The following is a 7,750-nucleotide window of genomic DNA, read 5'->3' on the forward strand; positions in this document are numbered from 1 at the left end:
GCCATGGTGAGGGTGGAGCGGCCCCGGGCAGTGTTTCTCTCCATTGTACAGAGGGTCGCTATGAGTCGGAGCCCACTCAATAGCATCTAACATCAGCAGAACGATCATGAAGAGCACTGGTGCACAGAGGGTTAAACACATGAAAAGTCTCTAGTTCAAACACGCTGGCCACTCTTTGGAATAAAGGTGGGTCCGTTGGCTCCTCAAGGAACAACCCTACTCTTTCTAGAGGGTGGCGATGAGTCAGGCTTCGTTACACCACAGTGGGGTTTGCTTTGACCTGAGCATGCTCATGAGAGTAAGTTCCCTCAGGGTTATGGTGTGGAACTATCTGCCACTAATGTTATCTATTACCTCAGGAAGTGACAGACTACAGGAAAAGGGGTTTTCTGAGATTTATTCTTTTTTAATTATTATTATTACTATTAATCATGTTACTAGGAGCTCTTACAGATATTATAAAAATCCATAATTCAATTAGATCAAGCATAATTGTACACTTGCTGCCACCATTATTTTCAAAACATTTTTCTTCTTGAATTTTTCATATCAGCTCCTCTTTATCCCCTCCCTTCCCCACCCTACCCCCCAGGAACCCTTATTATTATATTATATTACATTATATTATAGTTATCGCTGTATCTTACACCATCCGATGTATCCGTTCACCTACAATTCTGTTATTCATTCCCCTAGAGTGGGGGTATACAGTCATCACTGCTCTCGGGCCCCCTTTTCCCTTTCCCCCTCCCTCTTCCCATACCCTCAGAGAGTCATTACTCCCATTATTATTTCTGAAGAGATGTATTCCTTTTTATTCTTTACCTTATGTGGGCACTGTCTGGAAATTGTTTATTCTTAGTAGTTTTCCTATGCTTCTGCTTAGCTGAACAAATATTTTTAAAGGAGAAAAATAAATTGATAAATATTTTTCCCCCAAAGAAAATACACATTGGAAAATACCCAGCAGTATATGCTTTCAAAGCTAGCAGGCGATACATACTGCAAAGTTGCCGCTGCCGCATAATCTATTTTTTTGAATCATGGCTGTGTCAACGAGCAGCCCAATGTTGAATTTAACCCACGGTCCCATCAGGCCTCATTAGCACAGTCTGTCGCCCCCTGTCATCCACTGGGCTCTGGCACAGAGCAGGCTTGTGGTGGGTGGCTGTGCTTATACCGCCATGCCCCTGGAGTTCCATGCCAAAGCCGCTCCATCCCGGCGCGTCTGACCCATCACCCAGGCCAATGCCACCAAGTCAGTGTCGTCTCATGGTAACTCTGCACAACAGAACAAAACACCGCCCAGGCCTGTCTGTTCCAGCCTCGCCATTTTGATGTCCGAGCCCATCCTTGTGGACCTTGTGTCGAGCCCGCTCCCTGAAGGGCTTCCTCTTTTTCACTGACCCAAACCTGGTGTTCCCTTTCCAGCGGCTCTCTCTTCTAGTGATCCGAGCCAAGTCTGCGAGAGGACTCTCGCCATGCTCACTTCTCAGGAGTGTTCTGACCATACTTTCCTCAGACAGATCTGCTGGCTCTGAAAGCAGCCATATTCTTCACTAACACCAGAATTCCAACACACCGGTTTTTCTGCGGCGTTCTATAGTCTTTGTCCAACGTTCACATGCAGGTGAGGCAACTGAAAATACTATGACTTGAGTCAAGTACACCTTAGTCTTCCCCATGGCATTCTTGCTCTTTATGCTTGGAAAGGTCTGTGCAGAAGATTTGCCCAATCCAATACACCATTTGATTTTTTTTTTCCCCATTTGATTTCTTGACTGGTGCTTCCATCAAGCAAGATGAAATCCTTGACCACTGCCATTTCTCCTTTTATCGTGACATTACCTGCTGGTCCGGTTGTCAGGATGTCCAACAGTGAGTTGTAATTCACACTGAAGGCTGCAATCCTTGATCTTCATCAGTAAGTGCCCCGAGTCTTCCTTTCAGCAAGCAAGGTTATCTGCATATCACACTGTTAATCAACCTTCCTGCAAATCCCCGACACTGCGTTCTTCTTCAGATCATCCAGTTTCTCAGGTTATTTGCTCAGCACACAGACGGAATAAGGAAGATGAAAGGATGCAACCCTGATGCACACCTTTCCTGATTTTAAACCGTGACCTATCAGCACCTGGCTTTGTCCTAATGCCTCCTTCTTGATCCACGTACAGCCTCTCCTGTACACGATGAAGTGCCCTGAAATTCCTTCTCCACTCAGTGCTGTGTCACAAAAGCTAAACTCACTTCCATCAAGTCAATTTAACTCATAGCACCTTTTAGGACAGGATAGAACTGATCGCCATACTAAATTTCTTCACTGGGGCAGAAAGTCTCATCTTTCTCCTAAGGAGTGACTGGTGGTTTTGAATCACTCACCTTGTGGTTAGCAGCCCAATGCAGAACCCACCAGAGCACCTTAGTATGAGAAAACTGGGACTTTCCCAAACATCCACCAAAAGAATGGTTAAGTACCCCTAATGGCTTGACCGCTGGAGCTTCCGGTCGCTCTCTGAAATCGTGTTTATGAAAATAATATAACAGCCTGAAAAATACTTTTCACACAAGCGGGACCCTACAATAGTTGCCCTTTTGTGACTAACTTGTTACACTCACCAGTTTTTTCAAGGTTCACCCATACTGTGGCCCGCCTGAGGATGCCAGGCAATAGGTTCTCTTGAGAGAAAACCTGGTTGTTCTTAAGGGGGTGTACACCGATGTGCACGCGCTCCTATATTAATAACAAATCCAGGGGCAATTTTGCGTGAGCATCCTAATGAAATTACAACTTTGTCCAAAACATGGAGAGATTAACGAGAAGCAAGGTGCTAAGGTAAGAACAAAAAAGAAAAAGGATATAAAAAAGGAGGGGAGAGAGATATTTTGTGCTGTGTCCTCAGACCTGTAAAAATATGCGCCATACTAGGAAAACGGAATCATCAGTCTCAAAAGCTGCAAGTAACTTCCATCATTTTATTAGAATCCTTTTGAGTGTAATAAGAGCAATAAGTAGCCGTTGGGGGGGGGGGTGGTTAGTATATTATTTATTTATTCAACAAATCTGTATTTATTGAGTGTCCAGTATGTGCCCAAAGCACTAGAAATGGTCTTCCGAGCTGTGTGTGGAAGTGTCTGCTGCCTGACAGGACATGTCCTGTTCCGTGATGTCATTCAGGTCCTCCCTCTACTTAAGTAGGTCCCAGATCTAGTTGCGCCAGCTGTTCAAGCCACTGCTGGTTCCTCGTGCAGACAGCAGTGGGCCCACTCTCCAAGCGAGGAAAGGAAGGGCAGCTGGTGGTTTGGACCACGAGGAAAGAAAGATCTGCCAAGGTGATGGGAGACAGAGAAGGCCCAGAACTCAAATGCTGCTCCCCAAGGGAGCTGGTCTGAGTGAATTCAAACTCACACATGCTTCAAACAACAGGGATGTCTCTCAGAGGACATATTTCCAGACGTCCCCAGGCATGCCACAACACAGACAAACCTTGAAAACATGATGTTGAGTGAAATCAGTCAGTTCCAAAAGGACCAATGTTGTAGGGTCCCACTTGTGTGAAACGTCTAGAATGGACAAATGTCTAGGAAACTCAGGTTAATAATGGTTCCCGGGAGTGGTGGGTCAGAGGGAGGGTGTGGGGGCTTGTTGCTTAGGGGGCACAGAGGTTCTTAAGGGTAATGAAAAATTTGGAAGTAGGTAATGGTGCTGCATGCATAAGACATTGAATAATTATGGTTACAAATTTGTATATATTTTTTAAATGCTGAAATAGAAAATATTTTTGTTTTGCATGCAAGTGGGAACTTTACGTTAAGTCCATTCTTCAAAAATTTTTAGAAGCCCCCATATGTAAATTTCCCACAATTAAAAAAAGTTCCAGATATTTGTGACAAAAGGGTGGCTTGTTCACCTACAGGGTCTGTCACAAGATAAGTAAATACTAACCTGACCGACCACAGGACTGAGGAGATCTCCATTTGGTGTGATCATTATAAGTTTACAGTGTTTCAACTTTGAGAGTAATAATGCATACAGGACCACCCAAATATGAAATTTCATAGTGACCATGTAAAAAGCGGCCAACAAGCAATAACTTGCTAGAATTCTTGGTTTAAAGTTAGAAAAATCAAAGTCCAGAAATGTTTCTGTCTGGCCCAAATTCATTTGGCTAGTAAGCCAGAGAATCGACCTTCTCAGACTCCACCACCATCAAAAGCGTCCATATTATACTTTTCTCAGAACTTCTAAACTGCACCAGTCTTACCTGCTCCCACTTGTGAGCCTACCCAATCCTTTCTATTCCTCTTTTAAAAGAGACATTTTTAAAGTGATTTTGTTTCCCCTGGCTGATAGTATCACTTCACAAAGGCTTCCACATCACATCATGTGATCTAATCACGAGTCCATGAGCAAAACTAAACTCAAACTCCCTGCTGTCAGATCTATTCCAACTCATTGCAATCCTGTGGGCAAGATAGAACCACCCCAGGTGGGTCTCTAAGTCTACAGATCTCACAGGAGTAGAAAGCCTTACCTTTTCCTTGGGGAGCAATTCGTGGTGTTGAACTGCTGGACTTGCAGTTAGCTGCCAGGGGAGTCAACGACTCCACCACCAGGGCTCCTCTCAATGAACAAAGGTTCCTAAGATTTAGGTGGAAGTTTGCCTTCTGCTTTTTAAAGAAGCAGAAAACACAAGTGTGTCGGAAGGATCTGAAAAGTGCTGACGAACGTTGGTCAGGCGCCCCTTCGTGTCTCGGAAGCCTCGATTTGAAGACCCCTGGTGGACAGCCAGGAGTCCTGGCGGTGGAGTGGGTTGTGTGTTGGGCTGTCAACTGTGAGATCAGTGGTTTGAAACCAGCAGCTGCTCCAAAGGGAAAAAGATGAGGCTTTCTACGCCCTAAAGTTGACATTGAATTGATGGCAGTGAGCTTTGTAAAAAAAAATTTTTAACCCAAATCCGTGGATGCTCAAGTCTTTTATTACAAAGAATGGTGTGTTTCCATATAACTAAGCACATCCTCGCGTGTACTTTAAATCATCTTTAAATTACGAATAATACATCCTACAATGTAAAGGCGATATAAATAATACTTTATGCTCTCTCTTCCTCTTTGGGGAATTTCTTTGACCGCTTCACTGATCACCTCACGCCATCTCAAAAAAATCTCACTGCCATGGAGTGGATTCTGACTCATAATGACCCTACTGGATAAGGTCACAGCTGAGACTCTGCCTCCTCAGCGTAGCAGAAAATCCTGTCTTTCTCCTCTGTACACACTATTTCTGGCCCACGGTTGGCGGCCTCAGTGCAGGTGAGGCCCTGTGGATGCAGAGGGCTGTTCATACTTCTATGTTTTACAGACCCCTCTCGGAGGTGAGTGATCACATCTAATAAATTTAGGACATGTGTCCTTTCTTTCTTTCCTTTTTAACATCGTTTTTGTTTCTAAGGTTACTAGTAAACGGGCCATTTGGAACTCAACGTGTTTTGTTATCGAAGAAACAATATTACGAATGATGACAAGATGCCCAGCAACCCCCAGAGATGATGCTGTTATCACACAGCCCCGAGTCCTTTGAAGATTTGAAGCGCGAGTTCTGTTCCGGTCCTCCGCTCAAGTCCTCCTTGACCCTGAGAGGACTCGGAGGGGAGGATTGAGAAGGCAGAAAACAGGCACATTTCTTCCATAAGAGCAAAGAGAGCAGATGCCCGCAAGACAAAAACCTTTCCTGTGAGCCCACGGCTACCTGACTGAGCACATCGACACGGTCGGTGTCAGTTCTTAGGTAGAGTCCCTGCGTGCCCCAGACAGTTCAGAGGCCCGGCTGCTGTCCAGCACGCTGGCCGTTCACCTTCCTTCATACGTGCCAGATGACTGAAGAAAACAAAAGTAAACACTGTTGCCATCCAGTCGATGCTGACTCATAGACCCTGCGGAAGCATGGGCACGTGCGTTTCCAAGGCTGCATCCGTATGGAAGCAGACTGACATCACTCGCGGCTGCTGGGTTAGGACTGTAGGCCCCTCGGTTCACATCCCCACCCTGTCCTGACTGACCCATCGGGGGCTTTGCCTGAAGACTCATTTCTGACAACCATAGCCATCGGAAACCTGATGGAGCCCCCCGTTCTACTCTGCACTCCTGGGGCCTCAGAGAGACCAACAGGTTGACAGGTGTGGGGGGAAAAAGTAGGGATCTTCCCATGAATATATAATTAGGTTTGATGGAAGGTATTTGTATATGTGTATTTACCTTTGCTGCCAATCTATCCCTGAATATGGTAGCGGATACAGGGGCGAAGTGAGACGTGCTTGTTGGATTCAGGGAATGAGTTGCCGAGCCTTCGGCACCGGATCCTCGGGTCTTCAGGGAACAGACATTAAGACAATGAAAAGCTTATGAGCAGGCACTGAAGACACAACTGTTGCTCTTGCCTCCTCTGGGGGACAGAAGAGTATGGGAAATGAAGACGCATGAAACAATTCCTTCTGTGGACTCATGGACCATCCAAACGCCAGTCTCCACAACCTCGATACCAGAGCTAGATGGTGCTCAGCCACCACTGCCAACCACTGGGAAAGGTCCAGGGGAGAGGGAGGAAACGTGGAACGGAACTCAAAATCATAGGAAGACCAGGCTCACTGGTCAGATAGAGAGGGAGGGGACCCCCAAGACTATGGCCCTTTAGTTCCTCTGCCCCCCCCCCATCTGCAAGTGAATTCACCTCAGACCTCAGTTTTCAGCCAAACACAGATCTATACAGGGCACAAGGACACTAGTGAGGTGGAACACACACCTTAGAATAATCAACCATTGGCAATTACAGGCCCATATTGATGCAAGCTCTGAGTTCAGAGGATTCTGAAAGGAAAGAGGATTGAAAACAGAAGGCACATGGAGGAAGTGGAAGACATGATGTTACATTGAGGAGATGCCCGTGACAGAAATGAAACAAAATGTGTACAAATCATTGAGTGGCGAACGGATGATTTGCTCAGTGAACCTTTGACCAGTTCAGAAATAAAAGTTTCTTTGTTCTTTTAAGTAAGATGAACGTGAACCCCAAGGGAAGGCAGGAAGTCCCCAGAGAGGAGGGCCCCGTCAGAGAACCCCCAAATGCAAGAGCCGCTTGTGTTGACATGTTGGCTGTTTCTTAACACAAACACATAGCATTCAGCCGTTTGCTTTTGAGAAGAGAAGCATTAATGAAGGGCTTGGAGATATCACATGATGTTCCGACAGGCCAACAATTCCAGGAATAGCTGGACGCCAATGTAGGGGTGCAGAGGTCTACCGAAACATCACCTATTCCATTGGCCATATTTCAGCCAAGAGATAACTTCCACTGCAAACTGCATATGAATTCACACTTGTCATCATTTTCTTTTTCACATTTAGAGGGGAAAAGATTTTTTTAATTGAGAATGAAAACATCCTTAATTTCCGAGGTTTCCCAGTAAACGATAACAAACGAGCCTAGATGCATCGTCTCAGAGTTCTGACTGCCCCCTCGTAGGTCCCTGAGGGAGGCCCTCTCTTACCTCTCCCACTTTCAGCGATTCCTTGGCTGTTGAAGCTTCCACATGGCCATCCTTCCACAGTCTAGATCTCTGTGCCTCTTCTTTCCTTGTAAGGAGCCCTGGTGACGTAAGTAGGGAATGCATTGGATGGCTAATGCCAAGGTCAACGTGCAAGCCCAACATTCACTCCATAGGAAAAAGACGAGACAGAACCCATAAATAGAACCCCA

Source organism: Tenrec ecaudatus, chromosome 8 (assembly GCF_050624435.1).
Source record: "Tenrec ecaudatus isolate mTenEca1 chromosome 8, mTenEca1.hap1, whole genome shotgun sequence".
In the NCBI taxonomy this organism is placed as follows: Eukaryota; Metazoa; Chordata; class Mammalia; order Afrosoricida; family Tenrecidae; genus Tenrec; species Tenrec ecaudatus.